Source organism: Xyrauchen texanus, chromosome 14 (assembly GCF_025860055.1).
Source record: "Xyrauchen texanus isolate HMW12.3.18 chromosome 14, RBS_HiC_50CHRs, whole genome shotgun sequence".
NCBI classification, from domain to species: domain Eukaryota; kingdom Metazoa; phylum Chordata; class Actinopteri; order Cypriniformes; family Catostomidae; genus Xyrauchen; species Xyrauchen texanus.
The window spans coordinates 25,391,065-25,414,713 of record NC_068289.1 but is presented as its reverse complement, the minus strand read 5'-3'; the positions used below and the strand labels follow the sequence as shown (position 1 = coordinate 25,414,713).

General features: G+C 46.1%; 1 pseudogene; it reads right to left on the bottom strand.

The window, feature by feature from the left end:
* LOC127654567 (parathyroid hormone 2 receptor-like) overlaps positions 1 to 22,287 on the bottom strand; it is a 125,259-nt pseudogene extending 102,972 nt beyond the window's left edge.
* Positions 22,288 to 23,649: the final 1,362 nt, after the last annotated feature.

The following is a 23,649-nucleotide window of genomic DNA, read 5'->3' as shown; positions in this document are numbered from 1 at the left end:
GAATCTTCCCAGCGAGCCTGCTGAGAATTTAATCTTGTTACCGATTTGATGTAAACTAAGTTTTTATGGTTAGGCCAAACAAAAACAGGATCTAAGTCCCTTCCAGCCAATGATGCCACTCCTCAAAAGCAAGCTTGACCCCCAACAGCTCATGATCACCTATGTCATAATTCTGTTCCACCATTCTGGTCCAACAGGATGGATCTTGTCTTCCTTGGGCGAGCGCTGGGATAGAACATCACCCACGCCCACTTCTGACACATCAACCTCCACAAAGAACTGCCTGGTCAGATCCGGGATGATTAAAATGGATGCAGAAGAAAATCTGGATTTAAGGGAGTGAAAGTCCAACTGAGCCCATTCCGACCATGTAAAATTGGTCTTGGTGGAGGTCATATCCATGAGAGGAGCAGCTACCTGGCTGTACTTGCATATAAAACATGGTAGAAATTGAAAAACCCCAGACATCTCTGCAAGGCCTTGCGAGAGTTCAGGGTTGGCCAATTTGTGATGGCTCTCACCTTGAAAGGATCCATGCGCATGCCTCCGGGCAACAAGATTTACCACAAGAACAGAACCGACTGCATATGGAACGCAAACTTCTCCCCCTTCATGACAGCCTGTTTTCTAGCAGCCTCTAACCAGACGTGTTCAATGTACACCTGGAGAGATAGGGAGAAAATCAAAATGACATCCAGGTACACAAAGACAAATTTGTTGATCATGTCACGGAGCACATCATTGACAAGTGTCTGGAAGACAGCTGGAGCATTAGTAAGGCCAAAGGGTATAACCAAATATTCAAAGTGCCCAGTGGGTGTATTGAAAGCCGTCTTCCACTCATCCCCCTCCCTGATCCTGACACGGAACCTTGTGAACTCAACTTGTGCTTCCACCCAGACCAGCGCAAACTAAGCTCTCAGAAATCCTGAAGAAGTCATACAATCAGATTTGGTCTGACTAGATAGAGAAATCGTTCCAATTTTGTGTGCTATAGGCATCAGATGGTTAGTACACAGACTGTGGGAGGTAATAAATCTCGTCCTTGACCTCCTAGGACAACCTCCCAAGATACATGTCTCATTTAGCCTTCTCGTTCCACCCCATGAAAGTAGCCAAAGTGTCTGAAATTTGATGGAGAACTCGCAAACCGAACCTCTTCCTTGACGAAGCTCTGCAAGACAGCAGGCTGCCTCTCTCCCATGTGCTGAATGGTCAAACACCATTCTGAGTTCATCAGAGAAGGCCTGGAATGATGAACAGCAAGGCAGCTTATTCTCCCACGCCACCATTCCCCAGTCATGTGTGAATCCAGCGAGGAGGGTGATGACATATGCCACCTTGGACACTTCCATGGGAAATGAGGAGGGCTGACTCTCTACCATGTGCTGAATGGTCAAATTCATTTCTGAGTTCAGTGTCTTTACTGTAGAGGGAATGGGAAGATAAAAACAGACATAAATGAGTAACAAGTGACACCAATCAGACAAATGAGCCAGCGTGCTGATAACCCAAGCAGCAAACACAAACTAACACAGAACTAGGAACTGGCAGATTAGTCCAGAACACTGACAAATGAACCTGTAGGCACTCCATTACTAGCAGTGATTTCAACAGAGTGAGTCCAGTCAACAACACCACAGATTTATGCCAACATCAGCCCCCAGGCTAGAAGTAACTAAGCGTTGTCCCCTAGCATGTGCACAGACCACTGCACCACAGTTCTGACCTGAAGTGCATTCAATGACATCATGAAGAGTGCATGTAACCATTAGAGCACAAAATCCTTTCAAACTGGTCACTGATTTATTGAAAGTTTGAATGTATTCTATATCCTTATTATAAATATTCTGCAATAAATTCAGCCCTAACCGCTAAATGTAGAGAATCCATTGAAACTTTTTTTGTAGCCTTAGGTGTGCTCTCTATTTGTTTTTGCATTGTTTTTTTTAAACATTATACTTTTTATTAAAAAAGAATATTTCACCCAAAAATTTAAATTCTGCCTTTTTTTTAATCTCACCCTTGATTTTTTCCATACCCATATACTGTTATTTCCTCTACACCATTTTTAAATCTTGACACAAATTTCAATATCAGTGTGTTCCTCGCACGACTTGTAATATAATGCATAGTCTTATGGACTATTTTTATGCTTTATTTTTTTTATGTGTTTCTTTAGTTAAGGGGTGTGTTTTACACACTCAAATTGTGATTTAAAAGGCACAGATTAAAAGATGAATCTTGAGATTTTAAGAAAAGATCAGATCTTTAAAAGACTGTGATTAATTGGAAAATCAATATGGTTTGCCTAGCCCTAATTAAAAGTAATTAATGTGGCATAGATGATATCGGCTAAAAAGGAAAGTTGTTTCAGAGGCGGCAGAAATTGCTAAATTTTCAGTATTTTTTTTTTTGTTTGGAATAACGTACACTGCACATAATGTAAATCGTGCACAATCATGTCAAGAATTTATATAAAATAAAATAAACATTTTTGATTTTATGTTGACTTCAGTATATATCCTATTCACTCCTAATATGATGCCAAATTTAGGACTAGTTTAGTAACCAGTTCTACACATGTACAGTACATAAGACATGTAAGATTAGTGGAATTATGCTGAGTATCTCTTCTAGTGCAAATTGTATATGTGTGCCAGGTTGAAAACTAAACATGTTGTGTACATAGTTGATCAATCATGCATCACTGCTCACATGTCCTTTGTACACCATTTCCATTTCATAGAACCTAATTATTTTTATCTCTCTGAATTAGGTGTAATCTTATAACCCATGCCATTAAGATAAAAGGGAGTAAGGAGTGACCCAAATTCATATTTTCATTTGCCTGGTCACTACTAATAAAATGGATAGGAAGGCCATTTTACAATGAGTCATCTCCTGCAGAGCTTGCAGCATTTATTCCCCAGGAGACCGTGTTCTGCTTTATCATCTAACAGCTAAATGAATTAACAAACTGTGAAGAGAGTTGTGCCTTACAAAGGTCTTGAAGTCTCATCAGCTGTCTGTTTCAGTTTATTTTATTTATCTCTGCAAGCATCATTTGTATTAGTGAGCTGACTCATTTAACCATTGTGAAAAACGTCTCGGGTTACATGTGTAACCCTTGTTCCCTGAAAAAAGTGGAACGAGATGCTGCGCTGCTAAGCGCTAAGGGGAACAACTCTAGCTGTGAACCGAGCTGAAATAGTGTGTGTAACACGTCAATGAACATTGACCGGAATTTATAGCCTCGGCTGATGTAATCATTAGATGCACCTGCGGCCAGGCTATAAATGGATACGTCACCAGGTGTCGTCAGATACTTCTTTTTGAAGAGCAGTCCTGGGACGTCCCAGTGCGGCAAAGCAGCGCAGCATCTCGTTCCGCTTTTTTCAGGGAACAAGGTTTACACATGTAACCCGAGACGTTCCCTTTACAAAAAACTTCACTACGATGCTGCGCTGCTAAGCGCTACGGGGAACGCAGTACCCACACCACCGCACTTGGGGCTGTCCGGACCCCTACGGTTGTGCAGTGTACTCACAAAAACGCGAGAGGTCTCAGACATGAGCTTGAGATGTCGACTCAAGGGCATAAGAGCCCGGAGTAGCATAAACATCTAAACCATTCAATTTTGATGAATGTGTGCGGAGAGGACCAGCCTGCCGCATCACAAACTTGTTTAGGCATGGGCTGAGATGTCAACTCAAGGACATAAGAGCCCAGAGTAGCAAAGCATCTAACCCATAAAGTTCGATGAATGTGTGCGAAGAGAACCCTATCGCAACACAAACTTGTCATAAAAACTGATGAATGTGAGCGGAGACGACCAGCCTGCCGCATCACAAACTTGTTCAGGTATGAGCTGAGATGTCGACTCAAGGGCATAAGAGCCCGGAGTGCAGAACATCCAAACTAAAAAAGTCCAATGAATGTGTGCGGAGAGGACAACCTGCCGCATCACAAACTTGTTTAGGCATGGGCTGAGATGTCGACTCAAGGACATAAGAGTCCGGAGCAGCAAAGCATCTAACCCATAAAGTTCGATGAATGTGTGCGAAGAGAACCCTATTGCAACACAAACTTGTCATAAAAACTGATGAATGTGAGCGGAGAGGACCAGCCTGCCGCATCACAAACTTGTCCAGACATGAGCTTGAGATGTCGACTCAAGGGCATAAGAGCCCGGAGTGGCAAAACATCCAAAATATAAAAATCTAACGAATGTGTGCGGAGAGGACAACCTGCCGCATCACAAACTTGCTGCAGAGGGAGACCTCTAGCCAAGGTTTTAGTGGAGGAGAGCCCTCTGGTAGAGTGCGCCCTGAAACCTACTGGCGAAGCTTGACCGTGCGCCTCGTAGGCCCGGGCAATAATGGGGATGCCTCTTTGAGGGCACCCCGCCCACCAAGCCGTGGCAAACCGCAGTGGCCACATAGAACCTGGCAGTGGCGAGGCAAGTGCCCGCTGACAGTTCTTTCTACAGAAAATCCAGAACTGAAGCAAACTGGCAATTAGCTGGTTCTGTAATAAGAAATTTAGTAGAAGGAAACGCATGCAGGCGCATTTGCGTTACTACGTTCAGCCCCTCCCGAAGGGGGGGGGACAGGGCGACTCGGGGAGAAGTAGAGGAGACATTGCGCTATCAACAGAGGCGAAGAGGTCCTCTTCTGCCCTGTAAAATCTACCCAGATAAGTTCCAAGTGGAGGGAGCCCTAGCACTTGAAATGGTCTCGATAACCTCAAGAGAAAACCCTGTGAACCTCATTTGGTACCCTTAGGGGTCCGACATGAAAGGTTTCACAATTCGGGCCAAGGATGAGAAGGTCCTCCCTGTTCGGAATTGCCCAAGGCGAGCCGTCGAGGAGAGGAATTAACTACGAGAAACATATCCTGTTCGGCCAGCGCAGCGCCATTAATAGGAGCCAAGACCCTTGCTGGTGAACATTGCCAAGACTCCCGTGAGCAGAGAAACCGGGGAAAGAAACGCATACAGACGCATTCTGGGTCATGTATGTGTCTTAACGTCCAGACCCAAGGGGGCTGGGTGATTTCAGGGAGAAGTAGAGGAGACATTGCGCTATTCATAGAGGCGAAGAGGTCCTCTTCTGCCCTAAGATCTCACCCAAACTTGTTCCAAGTGGAAAAAGCCAGGCATTTAAAAAGGTCTCGATAACCTCAGGAGAGAGCCCTGTGTCCCTCAGTTGGTACCCTTAGGGGCATGAAAGATTCCACAATTTGGGGCAGGGATGAAATATTGCCCTGTGCCTGAGATAGAAGATCCTTCCTCTTCGGAATCGCCCAAGGCGAGCCGTCGAGGGAAGAAATTCGCTCCGAGAACCAAGCCCTGTTCGGCCAGCACGGTGCTATCTGTAAGAGGCAAAAACCCTTGCTGGCGAACTCTGGCCAACTACTACCTTACGGTGGCGTTCTTAACTCCCCCGTTGGTATTTTCTGTCTGGACAGTAAATCTGCTCCCATATACGGGCATCCAGGGATATAACTGACCTGAGTGACAGGAGCTTGCCCTGGGCCCTAAGGAGAATCCGACATGTCAGAAATACAGCTGACAGGAACGTGGGTCTCCTTGATGATTTATGTAAGAGGCTACTGCTGTATTGTCCACCCGCACAAAGACATGGCAGCCTCAGGAGGAGGTATTTCAGGGACAGAAATACAGCCATCAACCCGAGACAGTGACTGTGACAACCGAGCTGACGACCCTCCTATCCCCTTAAGCTGGACGACCACTTAAGTCCGCTACCCCGCCTGTCAGGGAGGCATCTGTCGTTAGCAGGCTGCGACAACAAGACGCACCTAGAGTGGGACCCAAGGCAGAAAACCGGGGTCTGAACCATATAGGAAGGGAACGAAGCCTGAGGTGCATAACCCTATTTAGCCTAGGGGTTTTGGCCCTTGGAAGAAATCCCCTGGCTTTTGGCCACAACAAAAACGGTCTCATGAGCAGAAGGTCCAGAGGGATCACCGTGGACGCGGTTGCCCTGAGACCTGGAAATCGTTGATACTGATAGCAGTGCAACCTTGACCTAGCCTGACTTTGCTCAGGGTGATCTGAATGGACTCAATCCTAGCGGGAGACAGTTGTGCCCGCATTGTGATTGAACTCCATACGATGCCCCGATAGACAGTGTTCTGAGTGGGAGAGAGGATGCTTTTCTTGGCGTTGAGCCTCAACCCCAGAGAAACAGATGAGCTAAGACAATGTCCCTGTGCTGAACTGCCAGTTCCTGGAACTGTGCTAGGATCAGCCAGTCGTCTACATAATTCAGAATGCAGATGCCCCGGAGTCGCAAGGAGCCAGCGCTACATCATGCATTGTGAATGTGCGGGTAAAAAGGGCTAGGCTGAGTGAAAGAACCTGATCCTGGAAGACTTCGCCCCCAGAAGCGAACCTCAGGAACTTTCCATGTTGTGGCAGAACTTCTAAATGAAGTATAGAAGTGCGTCATAAGATCGATGGTGACCAGCCAAACGAGTTGTAGGGCTTGAGACATGACCGTCTTGACAGGCATCATCTTGGATTGAACACCCACGGGCAGTTCAAGCTTTAAGACCTAAGCCAGACGCCACCCCTCACCCTCCATGGGAAACGGGAAGTATTTAGTGTAATAACCTAACTCTCTCTCTCTGGAAGGGGAACACATATCATGGCCCCTTTAACCAGGAGATTGAGTTTTTCTTTTTTTTTACATAAAAAAGAAATCCTGTTTATGGTAGTGAGAACACGCCGTAGAAACACGGAAAAGAGGCGAGTGAATTAAATCCTGATGCCCTTATAAGACCCACAGAAAAGAATATATCTGGCAGAAGTTTCCACGCTGCCAGGATCTCTGAGATGGGTATTATATTTGAACACTTCCTGTTGAGGGGTTGTCGAGTGTTTCGCGTCCTGAATAAAATGCAGGAACAGCGAAAACACCCAATTTTGACGGAAGCCTCTGCAACCCGAAACACCAAGAGGTGGCGGGAATGGAGGGGCTTCGAGGGGGTACCGGGAGGGGTGAAGTGAAGCACACGCCCCGTCCCGAGGGGAGCTACCCCCTAATCTAGGTGCAAGACCGTCAGGGTTTTCTCTTACTAGAAATGATAGCCCTGAGGTCTTGCTTCGGGGGCTGGCGAGAGAGGCGAGACTGTCCCCAATCCCTGGGAGGAGGAGTACGACTCGTCACGCTTTGCTTTTGAGCCTCCGTTCAGACAGGACTGAGGCGGGTCTGAGGCTTGCTCGTCAAGCGCAGAACCCACACTCAGGTCGTCCGGGAGGTCATTCTGGTACGCCTGTAAAACAGCATAGTGTGCAGAGCAGCACCAGCCTGACCTGCTGCTTGATAAGCCCTTCCTACTAAAGTGGAGGTTGTCCTACAAGGCTTTGAGGAGAGAGAGGGCTTCTTAAGTGACGATGCCGAGCCCGGCAAGAGATAGCCCGCAAGCGTCTCTTCGACTGGCGGCATCACTGAATACCCCCGTGCCTCAGCACCCACGATGGTCGAATATAATGACGTCGAAGGTATGTGAACATGGGAAGAAAATATATATATATTTTAGCGAGGCGAGCACGAAGCACTCTGACTGTTAAAGCAAATCGCAGTGCTCGCACCCACCCTGCTGCAACGCGAGAGCAGCGTGCTCTTACCCCCAAACAAACAGAGCAAAAACTGATGTGTGTCCTCTTCAGCTATAGAGCAAGAAGAGGGGAACACGCACCATTTGCGGCTTTCAGTCATTCTCTCTTTTTTTTCTTTCTCATGTTTGATCCACCTTTCTTCCACAAACCTATCGATTTGCTTCAGAAGACATTAATTGAGCGATGTTGTGTGGATTAATTTTATGCTGCCTAAATATGACATTTGGACCGTTAAATAGCCAGCAGCCTGATGGCACCCATTCACTTGCATTGTATGGGCATACAGAGCTGAAATGTGCTAATAAATATCTTCAATTCAGACATACACATCTGGGGGAGAATTTTCATTTTTGGGTGAACTATTCCTTTTAAGATAGAATTTGCTCTTTCAATTATACTTATTAAAGGCAATAGGCTATATTCAATTGAGAGAACAAGTTCAGTGTAAGTTGGCGATGCATCCAGCTGTCACGTGGTTATCAGGAGAGATGAGAAGGGAAGCGCTGGATCTATCAGCAGACTTTTAATGAAGACATTGAAAACACTGACAAATATCAAACAAATGAAAAACACTAAATAACTAACTAGTACAACTAAAAACTGACAAGGATGGAAGAAAAATAGAGGGTATTTATACAAACGGGAGTTGATGAGGGAATAGATAACAGGTGAAGAAGATAAGGAACAGAAGGCAGTGATGAGGGCAGTGCGTTATGGGGAATGTAGTTCGTGGAGAACTGAAGACAGAGGACAAAAACCTTATCAAAAAAGAGTCCCTGGTAAAGAACGGTGAATAACTGTGACAAAACGGTGAATAACTGTGACAATACCCCCCCCCCCCCCTTAAATGGTGACTCCTGGCGCCCCAAAGATGGATGAGAAGGGTAGGATGATGCATAAGGTGAGGAATGATCAAGGAAGGAGACAAGAGGGCAAGGACTGGGGGGGTGGCCTCAGGGCTGGAATAGAATCGTGAGGAGGCCTGGGAGGTGACCGCATGGCAGAGACTGAGTCAGGAGGCCTAGGAGGTGGCCACAGGGCAGAGACTGGGTCGGGGGGCCTGGGAGGCAGCCACAGGGCAGGGACTGGGTCAAGAGGCCTGAGAGGCGGCCACAGGGCAGGGACTGAGTCAGGAATCCTAGGAGGCAGCCACAGTGCAGGGACTGGGTCAGGAGACCTGGGATGCAGCTCTAGGAAGGGAATGGGGTCTGGCGTTTACGGCACAGGAGGTGGAAACTTAGGGGGTGGGGCCATAGGTGGATCCAGAGGCGGAGCTGCAGGAGTAGGGACTTGAGATCCCAATGGCAGAACCAGAGATGGGTCCGGAGACAGATCCACAGGAGGATGGAGGATTTGGGAGATAGTGGTGTAGCGGGCTGAACAGTAGGAGGTGGAGATCCAGGGATTGAGGGCGGAGCAGTGGGAGACACAGAAGGCTGAGCCATGGAAGGTCAACGGTGGCAGGTTAAGCCGAGAGAGGCTCGACGAAGGCATGCGGAGCCTGGAGAGGTTCGACAGGCGGGGCCAAGAAAGGTGAAGCCAAGGAAGGTGAAGCCATGAGAGGCTTGAGGGGTGAAGCCAAGGAAGGTGGAGCCATGGAAGGCTCAAGGGGCGGAGCCATGGAAGGCAGACTCATGGGAGGCAGAGCCAGGAAAGGCATAGCCCTGGAAGGCTCGAGGGGCAGAGCCATGGGAGGTGGAACCAAAAGAGGATCGTGGGATGAGGCCGTGGAAGGCTCGGGACTAAGAGCTGCGGAGGGATCAGGACTAAGCTGCGGATGACTGGGAACTGACTCCCATGGTTGTTAGCACAGGCAGAGACTGGGGATAGACCTCTGTAGTCATGAGCACTGGCAGTGACTGGGGAAAGACCTCCGTTGTCATGAGCACTGGCAGCGACCGGGGAATGACCTCCATGGTCTTGAGCACTGGCAGCGATCGGGGAATGACCTCCGTGGTTGTGAGCACTGGCAGTGACTGGGAAGAAGGTGTCTTTTTCCTTCTCCTTCTTTTCCGGACAGCTGGGAGCATTGTTATGGGAACGGTCGAGGCTACAGACATCGACTCTGGGACGGTCAAGTCTACAGGCATTGGTGCAGGCTCATTAACCGTGGCCGGCATGGGCAATTGCTCATTAACTGTGGAAGGCATGGGCACTGACTCGTTAACCGTGGCAGCCATGGGAAATTGCTCGTTAACCGTGGCAGTCATGGGCAAGGGGTCATTAACAGTGGCAGGCATGGGCACTAGCACGTTAACTGTGGCAGGCATGGGCACTGGCTCATTAACTGTGGCAGGCATGGGCACTGGTTGTGGCCCGGTATTCCAGCCATAATTTACAGCGTATGGAGAAAATGCCACCTCTGTGGTCGCTACCGCTGACTGCGGTGGGGCATTGACCACCGGAGCTTGGAGAGGGTGAGCCCCCCCCCTCGAAAATGTATTTAGGGGGAATGTATGGAGAGGAGCTACCTTGGAGACAGGAGCCGTGGAAGGCTTGGAGCAAGGAGACGTGGAAGGCTTGGAGCAGTTGTCATCTTTCCCACAGTGATGGGTGAGCAACAGAGTTCCAGAGCCACCTCTACGTAGTCGGCCAGTGTCCAGTGAGGATCTGCCGGAGGGATCAGTTCCTTCAGTGTACTTTTCAGACCAGCTCTGAAGAAAATTACCAGAGAGCGGTCTTCATAAATTCACCAGCTGAAGAAACTCATGGACATGATCCTCAACTGGACAATCCCCTTGCTCAAGGAGGCGAATTCTCAGAGCTGGTAGATCCATTTATTTAGGTCAGTTCTTCTGACACGTGATTATCAGGAGAGATGAGAAGGGAAGCGGTGGATCTATCAGCAAACATTTAATGAAGACATTGAAAACACTACAGATGTACAATGTAAAGATTTTGCTGTTTCAGAAGGAAATTGGTATTTTAATTCACCAAAGTAACATTCAACAAAGTACAGTCAGGACATTGCTGATGTAAAAACATCACCATCACTATTTGAAAAAAGTAATTTTTGATCAAATCTAGACAGGGCCCATTTCCAGTCATCACTCCAATACCTTATTGTTGAGTAATCATGCTAAATTGCTAATTTGGTACAAGAAAATCACTTGCCATTATATAAAAAACTGCTGAAAGATATCTGGTTCGTTAAATTAAGCTTAACATTATCTTTGTGTTTGTTATTGAGTTGCCACAGTATGCAATAGACCGGCATGTCTTAAGGTCAATATTATTCTATCGGGAAGACACGCAGGCTGTTTTGATAAATGTAAAACAGAAAGTAATGTCTCTCTCTTTGGCGTAGGCCTCGTCCGGCGGTCCGAGGGAGTTGTACCCGGAACCGTAATGTCCTGCCGGAGATAGGAGGCAGGGGCGAGGAGCCTACCCCTGTGTGGGACAGGGCTCAACTGGTGGTGGTGGGGTGGTGGAGTTTGCCGTGTTAGCACACTGAAACAGCAATGTGATGATTGTGAACAGACATATAAAGCAATGGCTTACATGCGATTGGCTAGGAATTACCCAGCTAATGATGTGATGATGTACAGCTGCTAGTCTTCCCGCTAGAACTACGCTGCGCTTCCATTTAGGTAAAAAATGGCAAAAAAAAGAAACAGCTTTCAATAGAAACTCATCAGTCAATCACTGTTTTGAGGAATGAAGGCTATACAAAAAAGATTTCATACAAAGATGTACACTACAGTCTTTAAAGACAAAGGACAACTGGCTCTAACAAGGGCAGAAAGTGATGTAGAAGGCCAGATGTACAACTAAACAAGAAGATAAGTACGTCAGAGTCTCTAGTTTGGGAAATAGATGCCTAACATGTCCTCTGCTGACAGCTTAATTCTACCCACTCAACACCAATATCATGTACAACAGTAAAGAGGAGACTCAGGGGTGCTGGCATTATGGGAAGAAGGGCAAAGAAAAAGCCCCTTTTGAAACAAAAAGAAAAGCTTATAGTGGACAAAGAAACATTGGACAACAGATAATTGGAAAAGAGTGCTATGGATCTTAATCCCAGTGAGCTTTTGTGGGATCAGCTAGACTGTAAGGTGCGTGAGAAGTGCCCGACAAGACAGCCACATCTATGGCAAGTGCTACTGGAAGCGTGGGGTGAAATGCCACCTGAGTATCTGGACACACTGACAGCTAGAGTGCCAAGGATCTGCAAAGCTGTCATTGCTGCAAGTGCAGGATGTTTTGATGAGAACTCTTTGAAGTAGTTTAAGAAGTTTCTTTTTTTTTTTTTATTTAATTGTAATGCTACTTTTTCTTATTATTAATGTCCAGACTATAAATTGTGATCAGTTGAATGCCACTTTGGTGAATAAAAGTACCAATTTCTTTCCATAAAAGCAAACTCTGTATATTATTCCAAACTTTTGGCTGCCAGTGTATATGCAAGGATCTTACATGTTTATTATTATTATTACTATTATTTTTACAACAATGAACAATAAAAATAAAACTAATAAATTAGGAAATGAATTGCTATAATATGAGCGCATGCACCACGCATTGAAGATGGGTTCATTTGACTTGTGCATGTGTTCTTCTCACTTGTAAATTTCGACGGAGATGAGACTGGAAGAGACTCCAAAGAGAACTAGCAAGCAAAACAAACAATATGTAAGTATCAACTCATTTCACACAATCTAGATATATTTATGTGTAAATGTGTGTAAAATATCATTTATTTTCAGTAAACAGCTTGTCTGTTTGAACTGTAACATCTTTATCATGTCAATAGATATGTTTGTTTTTTGTATTTAGGAATTACATACATTCTGTTTACAGGTTAAACTTTGTTGATACTTACAACACAAACAGAAAAGGGTTCATTGCCATGTTCTAAACGTTATTGTGTTGACTGCCAAAATAAAGTCATATCAACATAACTCATCTGACTAGATGTTTATAGATGAAATTACTCAGACGTCACACCGCAGGACACCCTGCTTCCTGGTTCTTTCGAGCTGCAGATTTCAATGGTGTAAATAGGCAGTGCTGCAGTTTTAATAACCTTTTAAGCTTTATAGAATGTAAAAAATTTATTTAAATGTTAATAAAAGTTAATATAAAGGAATATCTATGGATTACAGTGAAGAAAGTATGTGGGTTATTTTCTGAAATATCAGCAAAAGAAGTTTAAACTTGGTACAATGACCCTGTATGATTATGTCAGACATGTAACAGGTACATGAATACACATCCTCACATGTTTTACACACCCGTGAATTATCATAATTTATGTAAAATCCAGAATTCTTCCTGATGCAACGATCTGGTGGAAATTTAAAGAAGCCCCAATCTCCAATAATCTGTGGGAAATGGGGTGTTTCACCCCAGAAACAGTACATTTTGGGCAGTTTCTGCACAATTTGAGTGAAGCGCCCATAGACAGCAGTTCTTTTCTGTGTGCAATGTAGTGTAGTGTGTATAATGCAGAGTTAAAATGTATTATGAATTTGTATACTATCCATATCATGGTAATTATTATTTAAAGGAATAATTAACCCCAAAATGGTAATTCTCTTATCTTTTACTCAAATTATGCCATCTCAAACTTGAATTACATTCTTTCTTTTGAGGTATTTTTTATGGAGATATGATGTCTGTTTGTCCATACAATGCAAGTAAATGGTGACCAACACTTTCAAGCTCCACAAAGCACATAAATACAGCATAAAGTAATTCATATGACTCCAGTAGTTTAATCCATGCCTTTTGAAGCGATCCAATCGATTTTGGGTGAGAACAGACAAAAAATTTAAATTTTAAATTTAAATCTTGACATCAGCGTTTTCTTTGGCGATCATGATTTCAAGCTGATGATTACACTTACTATAGCACCATATAGCACTTTGTGCACACGTCAAGCACTAGGAAATGTAATCGAGCTTGAAATCATGATCGCTCAGGAGTTTGGTCACCATTCACTTGCATCGTATGGACAAACAGACAGCTCTCCTTTAAAATATCATGTTATGTTCCGTGGAAGAAAGAACACCATACGAGCTTGAGATCGCAAAAGGATGATTAAATTATGAGAAAATTATCATTAATGGGTGAACAATTTCTTTAATAATACCAGGAGGTAGATCTGCAATGCTGAAACAGCTTTATAGTGTAGAGAACAGCCATTCCAACAGAAAAAGACCAAGAAAGGATGAAGCACTATGGAGGGGGCAGTGCCAGAAACACCCCAGAACTTTCTCATGTTCAGAGAGCAGTGAGGAAATTGAGGTAGGTTAGGTTCCCCTTCTGTCGCTCTCTCCACGTTGTGTCGGAGAAGCGACACTAGGGGTCTCTCTTGAGCGCCGATATTCACCTCTGATCTTATTGAAAAGGGCCAATGGGAGTTGGCAGTCAGTATTTGCATTCCCCGCCCCCGGACATACGGGTATTTAAGCGAGGCAAATACGGGAGTTCATTCAGAAAATTTCTTCGGAGCCGATGGTCTGTCTGCAGTTTGCTGCGAGTTACACGCCACTTAAACGTTCCTGTTTTCCTCTGACGATCTGCATGCTGTTGGATCTTGACGGTGCACAACAGCGGCTTTCTCCTTCTCAGTGCATGGCGTGCATTGTTGCCCCTGAGCGCTTTCGACAGCGCAGACACGTACACACACACACTGTGTATTACAAGAGTTTTTACTAAAAGAGTAATTTTCTCTAAAAGAGCAAACACAGTGGTGTTGAACGTCCTTTTAAGGACGCGTCTTTTTCAAGATGCCTTTCCGCCCCTGTGTCGTTCCTGGATGCGGTAGAGTGCTCTCTGCTTCAGACGGCCACAGGCGCTGTTTCGTGTGTTTGGGCCGCGATCACACCGAGGCGGCGTTTGTGGATGGTTCATGTTCTCACTGCGAGAACATGACCATGACCACGTTGCAGTCGCGGCTCGCTTTCAACAGAAAGCAAAAAAGCAGAAAGCTTTTTTTTTCTTTCAAAAGAAAGCTCCACTCTCTCCACCCTCGACGGCGGAGAGCGCCACGGGTACGACGCGATTCCCCAGGTTGATAGGGCAGTTGCGCACCATCTATGCCCCGGTTGCCCTACCTCCTGGCGGGGTCGCCCCGTACTCCCATCCAAGCCCTGTAGGACAACATCCTCGCTTAACGCGAAGGCCTACACTACGGCTGGACGCGCTGCCTCCGCCCTGCATGCGATGGCCCTCCTGCAAGTCCACCAGGCCAAAGCTCTCAGAAACATGCACGGGGGTGGACCTGATCCTGATGTGCTGCAGGTACTGCGACCGACCTCGCCCTGAGAGCGACGAAGGCCACAGCGCAGGCACTCGGACAGACGATGGCCACCCTAGTGGTCCAGGAACGCCATCTTTGGCTCAACCTGGTCGAGATGCGTGAGGCTGACAAAAACCGCTTCCTGGACGCACCTGTCTCCCAGATTGGCCTTTTCGGTGACACCATCGAGGACTTCGCCCAACAGTTCTCCATGGTGAAGAAGCAGACGGAGGCCATTTCGCACATCATGCCCCGCCGCAGACCTGCCGCTACGGGCCCAGCTCCTGCTCCACCTCAACCCGGGCCCAGCTCTCAGCCCCAGCGTCGAGCACTCCGCAGGCGGCGCACGCCCCCTGTCTCACGAACCCCCTCCAGGACCCGGAAGGCTCCCAAGCGTTCCTGAGACAGCCGACCCAGAGCCGAAGATGTTAGCTCCGGAGGTGGTAAGACCACTCCATCCCCTGGTGGAGGGCCGGGAGGAGAATCCTTTGTTTTTTCATTTGCCACACCCCCTGACGGGGGCTGTGGTACCCACATTCTCAATAAAAGAGCTATTTCCTTTGCCTCTGGGTCACCTGGCTCGCAAATGCCGCTTTCACGGCAATGTGCTTTCAGATCACAACAGTCCCGGTACACCGGACGCGGCGATCCCGCCTTCCGCCTGCCCACGACTGTCCCCGGCCGGCCGGTTCAGACGAGTCCAGAGGACGCCAACATCAGACCTCCTCCTCAGTCAAGATCCCGCCCCTGCCGGGCGCTGGAGCAAGGTAAGTGCTTTGAGTCTATTCTCAGCACCTCAGCCTCAGGCCGCGAACGGCCGCCCGACGCTGAATTACCTGTTCCGCTCCGCTGCGAGGCCCCGCCGGTATGTCCAAAATACTGCGTCCCTTTGGTGCCCCTAGCGCAGAGCTGGGAAGCATGGCTTTCGCTTCCCAATGCATCACGCTGGCTGCACCGACCATTCGACTCGGTTACGCAATTCAGTTTGCCCGCTCCCACCCCTTCAGGGGCGTCCGCTTTACGCAGTACACGGCGAGCACGCCAGTTCCCTGCGCACGGAAATCGCGACCCTCTTAGCCAAGGGCGCTGTAGAGCCCGTCCCTCCAACCGAAATGAGGAAGGGTTTCTACAGCCCTTACTTCATTGTACCCAGGAAAGGCGGCGGCTTACTGACCAATCCTGGACTTGCGAAGTTTTTAATTGGGCCTTGTTAAAACTCCCGCTCAAAATGCTTACGCAGAGAAATATTCTGGCTGGCGCTCAGCATCTAGATTGGTTCGCAGCGGTGGACCTGAAGGACTCGTACTTCCACGCCTCAATTCTGCCACGACACCGACCCTTCCTACGGTTCGCGCTCGACGGCCAGGCGTTTCAGTACAAAGTCCTCCCTTCGCCTGTCTCTGTCCCTCGCGTCTTCACGAAAGTCCCTTGCCCCGCCACGAGTAGCCGGCATCCGCGATTCTCAACTACCTCGACGACTGGCTCATCCTAGCACACTCTCGAGAGTTACTATGCACACACAGAGACCAGGTGCTCCGGCACCTCAGCCGCTTGGGGCTTCAGGTCAACTGGGAAAAGAGCAAGCTCACTCGGTTCAGAGCATCTCTTTTCTCGGGTTGGAGTTAGACTCAGTCTCAATGACAGCACGTCTCACGAGCGAGCGTGCTCAGTCGGTGCTGGACTGCCTCGCTTCCTTCAAGCCAGGCACAGTGGTCCCTCTAAAACTTTTCCAGAGGCTCCTGGGGCATATGGCGTCCTCCGCAGCGGTCGCGCCGCTGGGGTTGATGCATATGAGACCACTCCAGCACTGGCTCCAGACTCGAGTCCCGAGACAAGCATGGCACCGCGGCACGCATCAGGTAAGGATCACCCCCGCCTGCCTCAAAACACTCCGACCCTGGACAGACCTCTGCTTTTTACGGGCAGGAGTGCCCCTGCAGCAGGTGTCCCGACGCATCCTGGTCACAACCGATGACTCCCGGTCCGGGTGGGGTGCCGTGTGCAGCGGGCACGCAGCAGCGGGCCGTTGGAAAGGGGCCCCGCTGCATTGGCACATCAATTGGCTGGAGTTGCTGACCGTCCTTCTTGCTCTCAGGAAGTTCCTCCCGTTAGTTCGGGACAAACATGTCCTCGTGAGATCGGACAGCACCACAATCTAGATACATAAATCGCCAAGGCGGCGTACGCTCCCGCCACATGTCACAACTCGCCCGCCGTCTCCTCCTATGGAGCCAGCAGCGACTCAAGTCGCTGCGTGCCACTCACATCCCCGGCAAGCTCAACGTCATAGCGGACGCGCTATCACGACAACGCCTGCCCGGCGGGGAGTGGAGGCTTCACCCCCAGTCGGTCCAGCTGATTTGGGAACGGTTTGGCAAGGCCCAGGAAGACCTGTCCGCCGCCCAGGAAACCTCCCACTGCCTGCTCTGGTACGCCCTAACAGAGGCTCCCCTCAGGACAGACGCGCTGGCACACAGCTGGCCCTCAGGGCTGCGCAAGTACGCATTTCCCCAGTGAGCCTTCTTGCACCGGTACTGTGCAAGGTCAGGGAGGACGAGGAGCAAGTCATGTTGGTGGCCCCCTACTGGCCCACTCGGACTTGGTTCTCGGGAACTCAGGCTCCTCGCGACAGCTCCTCCCTGGCGAATTCCCCTGAGAAAGGACCTCCTCTCTCAGGGACAGGGCACGCTCTGGCACCCGCACCCAGACCTCTGGAACCTCCACGTCTGGTCCCTGGATGGGACGCGGAAGAGTTAGCCGGCTTACCGGCGACCGTTGTGAATACCATCAACCAAGCCAGAGCTCCCTCTACCAGGCACCTTTACGCCCTAAAGTGGCGCTTGTTCGCAGATTGGTGTTCTTCCCGAGCCAAAGACCCGCAGAGATGCGCGATTAGGTCAGTGCTTCTGTTCCTACAGGAGAGGCTGGACAGGAGGCTGTCCCCGTCCACCGTCAAGGTGTATGTTGCCGCTATCGCCACCCACCACGATCCTGTAGACGGCAAGTCTTTGGGTAAGCACGACCTGATCCTCAGGTTCCTGAGAGGCGCCCGGAGGTTGAATCCCTCCCAGCCAGGCCTAGTTCCCTCCTGGTATCTCTCGGTAGTCTTGGCAGGACTCCAGAGATCTCCCTTCGAGCCGCTCAAATCAGTTGGACTCAGGGCCCTCTCTCTTAAGACGGCCCTGCTGATCGCGCTCGCCTCCATTAAGAGGGTCGGGGACCTGCAAGCGTTCTCTGTCAGCGACACTTGCCTGGAGTTCGGTCCGGCAGATACGTCTGTGATCCTAAGACCGCGACCGGGCTATGTGCCCAAGGTTCCTACCACACCATTCCGAGATCAGGTAGTGAACCTGCAAGCACTGCCCTGGGAGGAGGCAGACCCAGCCCTTTCGTTGCTGTGTCCAGTGCGCGCCCTGCGCATTTACCTGGACCGCACACAGAGCACCAGACGCTCTGAGCAGCTCTTTGTCTGCTTTGGGGGACGGCAGAACGGGAATGCCGTCTCCAAACAGAGGCTCGCCCACTGGGTTGTCGATGCCATCACACTGGCTTATCACACCCAGGCCGTGCCCCTACCCTTACGGGTCCGAGCTCACGCCCCGGCCGTGATTGCTCTATGCGAGAAACATAGAGAGAAAAGAGTCCCAGCCAGGCTGGCCCATTCCCATGTTGGCAAACATAGCCTTGTTCCCCTCCCAGCGTAACTAGAAGGACTCCGATGTTCTTATGGGGCATTGGGGAAGGGTACGTGCAGCCAGGTACAGACGATGCGTGGCACTGGATGAAATCCCTGCCCGCCTCTGTATCGGCGGTCCATGTACAAGGTTCAGCACATGGCAAGATTGGAATGGGTCCCCTAGTGTCGCTTCTCCGACACAACGTGGAGAGAGCGACAGAAGGGGAACGTTTGGTTACGTATGTAACCTCCGCTCCCGAGGGAGGGAACGACACGCTGTGTCTTTCCTCCGCCATGTCGCTGAACCGAGCCACTGTTGTGGCCGGACCATTTCCGGCTCCTCAGAAAAATCCTGAATGAACTCCCGTATTTGCCCCGCTTAAATACCCGTATGTCCGGGGGCGGGGTATGCAAATACTGACTGCCAACTCCCATTGGCCCTTTTCAATAAGATCAGAGGTGAATATCGGCGCTCAAGAGAGACCCCTAATGTTGCTTCTCCGACACAACGTGTCGTTCCCTCCCTCGGGGAACGGAGGTTACATACGTAACCAAACGTTGTTGATGTATGCAGTGGCAATGATAATAAGGATTATATTTGTTGTTCTCTCTCTTTTATGTACAGTGTGTCATTTAACCAGTCACTGCAAATAAGGTCAGCAAGATAAGAGTCAAATTCTTCCAAATATTCAACCACATAGGCAAGACAAACTAAGTTAATTCTATGATTACACTGTGCATGAAAGAAAGTTACACATTTCCTGCAACAAAACTATGTCATGCATACTATAAAATACTATGAAACTCCAACATACTCATGAATGCATAGCTTTTTAACATACAGTTTTTATTTGAAAAAAGTATACATATTTTTCCCAAGCCTGTTATGTTTAACATTGTGTAATTAAATTAAAATAAATAAATAGAAATCATCTCATTCCAAATATTTTACTCCCCCCACAGTTTGGAGTCACAATTCAAATTCATTATATGACAAAAAAGCTGTGTGAAGATGTTTCTTACCTGTCCTTTGTGTTCCATGAAAGAAAGTCATACAAGTTTGGAACGCACAACATTAGTGTGAGTAAATCAAATGACAGGATAAAAACATTCTGATAAACTATTCCTTTATAGCTACACTTTGGAGTTTTAGGTTCTCTTCGTGTTGATGAATTAACATTTGAGTGTTACAGTGGTTCCCCTCCTCATGTACAATAAGATTTGTAAAATTTCACAATAAATCACTCCAAATAATTATTTTTAGAATTTCTGATCATTATTAAAGGAAATACTCAATGTAGTAACCCAGAAAATACTTTACTTTCTGTAACAACCTTTTTCCACAACGCAGAAGTTCCCTGTGATTCATATGGAAAGCCTATTTTTATTTGCAGAATTCACTTTGTTTTACATTTTATTAGCTAGTATACTGTAAATTACAAATTGTTGTTTTGCACAAACCTCTAACACCCTGTCTACACTGGACGCTTGCGTCGTATCACATCAAAAGCCAATAGATTTTATTATAATCAATGATGCTGTTTACACAGGAAGCATCTGTTGCTACGCATTGCATTGCGCCAACAGTAAATAGGTGTCCTGTTCCATTTTGCACTGCATGCGCTGGCACTACTCCTGCCAACAAGACAAATAAATGGTTTGGAATGTTCACTTCGACACATCCATTAAAGACAGCCTCAAGCCATTATGGTGCGTTGATGTGCCGTGCCCAAAGTAGACAGGGTGTAGTGTCAAATACTTAAACACTGCTATAAAAATTATTGTTAATATATATAAAAGATATTGTATTGTTGCTTTCCTGTGATGAAATAATGTATTAAAATTCTTGCATCTAAATAAGCTGATCCTTTACTCATACATCAGCATGAAATAAGGCATGACTGGGCACTGTGCACAGGCTTTCTTCTCTAATTTTTGGGTCTTCTATACAAATATTTATTTGAAAAATTAAATTTTTGCGCTAATCCAACAACAGCACATGTTGAACCTGCTCTTATATTTAACTCTTATCTTACATTTCAAGCACCTCTGTTTCACGATGTGTGTGCAGTGTCTAAAACGGTTTTCAATGAGACAAGAAAAGCATAAAAAGCAAGCGAAAGTAGGCAGCTTTCATGGCCCTAACCATTGGCTGTTCAAGAAAGTAGAGAATAGAAAGCAGAATGCAAGCCTGCTGTTGCAGTTACGCTGTAATGCCACTTAACATGGAATTTATGTATGTGGTGTTGTGAAACAGGCCTAAGACTTAAGCAGTTACTTAAGTTATTTATAGCTAGTTTTATAGGCACACACTGTAAAAAGTTTGCTGTAATTTTTTACAGTAATATTACTGTATTTTCATTTACAGCACATGTACTGTATTTTCATTTATAATTAATTTAATTTAAATGTTATTTAGTTAAGATTTCATTTGTATTTTTTTTTTATTAATATTTTCCACCAGTAAGAAAATCTAATTGTAGAAACACCCCCCAACCCCAAAAAAAATCACAATTACTAATGCAGATTTTAAATTTATTGTCTTTGTTGAACATTTACTTAGTAAAACATGTTCCAATGTATCTGTAATGTAACATAGCTAAAACTTACACATTTTCAAAGTGATACAAGCCAAAATAAAATGCAATACAAAATCTGTTTGTTGTTACTTTTTAGTAATTTTGCCAATAAAAGTCAACAATCTCTCTGATGAGAGATGCCACAGGGAGATTCAGACTGATGCTTTTTCTTTGCATCCTCTATCCAGATTTTTGGCTGATGTGTGACTTTGATTGCGATTTGGTGCCATCAGGGTTGATTCTCAGAATGAACCTTCAAGCACAAGAAAAAATAAATTATTTCTCATACCAGTGTTCTCCAACTGTCATAACTCCGTAATGTATGCACTTTGGGGCCAATAAAAGCAATATGTACTGAATACCTACAGGTAAAGTGCATAATTAGTTGATGATCCATGACATTCAAATCACTGAATCATTCGAATCACCATTACAACAAAATATATTTTGGGTTACCTTATGCTGCAACCCTCATTTGGAAAAAAAAAATCAATTAAAAAAATATATAAAAAGATTTATAGACTCACTAATTAGCCTAACATACATGTGAGAAAAAGTATAGCAATGGGAGGAAACTCAAAGAAAGGCCCTAGCTGGCCAGCACATGCATACCCAGGATGTTCTTACTTCGAGGCAACAATTCTTACCACTGAGCTGCCCTTTTTCAGCCTAGACGGGTTGGCATTACAACAAAATCACTGTCCATTTTCCCACCAATACACTTCACATCCCTCATCTACTAAATTGATGGTTAATATCAAAATGAGAATCAGAATCAACTTTAATGGCCAAGTATTTGTACACATACAAGGAATTTGACCACAGTTATTTTCATTGCTCTCAATGTGCTTACACAGGATTTATATTTGATCAATAAAATATATATCAAAGTGAATTGACCCTAACCCAAATTATATAAATTCTGCGCAATTTGTTGTCACACTGTCATTTAACAAGTGGTGTTATGCTGCTTTTGAAGTATTTAATGATGTACGAACCTCTGAATAAACTCCAGTGTACTGGCCGCCTCTTTCTGGTACTGCACATTGAATACATAGTAGCAGCCAAACAGGACAGCTAATGCTGATGAAAAATCTGTTAGCTCCTGCGGCTGGATGATGATGCTGCCCTCCATAGTTAGCATCCATGTTTTTGCTTGGAGAACAGATTCTCCTGTAGCAAACATCACAGCAGCTTTTTAGTATTGTTCAGCCTATGCGTAAGATCTTAAAGCTGGTGTTGTACAGACCCACCATCTGATCATAATCTCAGCCATAGTATCAATTAATTAAATAATTTTCATTGCCTTACCAAGTGCAATCACCTTGGGATTCTGGGAACAGTGAAGCTTCTCTCTACATCTGCTGGAGTTGCAGTGACCTAAGTGCAGCAATTAACAAAAAGTAGGAAGAAATTCATTAAATACATAGAGAACATACTTGTGTCTTTCTTTTCAATACTCCTCTATAGAGGTTATGCTTATATGTCACTATGTGTTATATCTTGTGATACAACCGCTTGACCAGCTCAAGTATGTCTGCCTATCTTGCAATTCACAGTTAAATTCTAACAGGCTTATTACCCATAAAGATTGATTTTTGAATGATGCAAATAAAATGGACCCTCAAATGCATGACACATGTATACAAAACAGGAATAGTCTATGAAATGTCAAACTATGATCCTAATTACAATCAATATTCTCTAGAAACAGCTGTTCAAATGAGCATTAATACTTACATCAGCCAAAAGAAAGAGTGAATCCTCCCTCTCTCTGAAGTACGTCATTGTGGTAATCATAGATGAAAATTGCAAGGTCAAGTTGACAAATCCAGAATTATTCAGGTTCATATTTTGATATGGTGGTAAAACCAGGAAAGCGTTCACACAGATAAAATTACATTGTTTGCACACAAATCACGTGGTCATTTTTACAGTAACCACTAACTAGTTGCTCGATAAATAGCAACCACGAAACATAACGTTATGTGAGGCTGCTGAATAAATGGCAATGTTTTAATATTAAAGTCAAATACATTGGTTTAAGCACCAGTTTCTTTATCTTTTGTTTGTCTGCTTAACTTACCGTTACGACGGAAACACCAGAAAAGACAAAAGACACCTCCAATCTAGGACTCGAACACGATCCATTCTACAACCTTGAAGGAAAAAAAAAGATGCACTTGAAAACACTGTCTCATAAAATAATAATAATAAACTCCGTTTGAACATCGGTGTTGCCTAACACTCTTTAGTATTTCACATTAGCTATTTGCGTTGCGTTAAACACTCCTCCTGGTTAGCTAATGTTAAAGCGGCAGAGGAACACACAAATGTTGCGTTTCTCTGTTTAACTAAGGGTTTCTTTAGCTAATTTAATTGATATTAACATATTCACCAGTTGATAATATCACCGTTATGTCGGCAATCACCGACAACTCCTAGACAACAGCCAAAAAAAAAAACGGGCGCCAAAAGACAAAAAGTTACTGTTAAA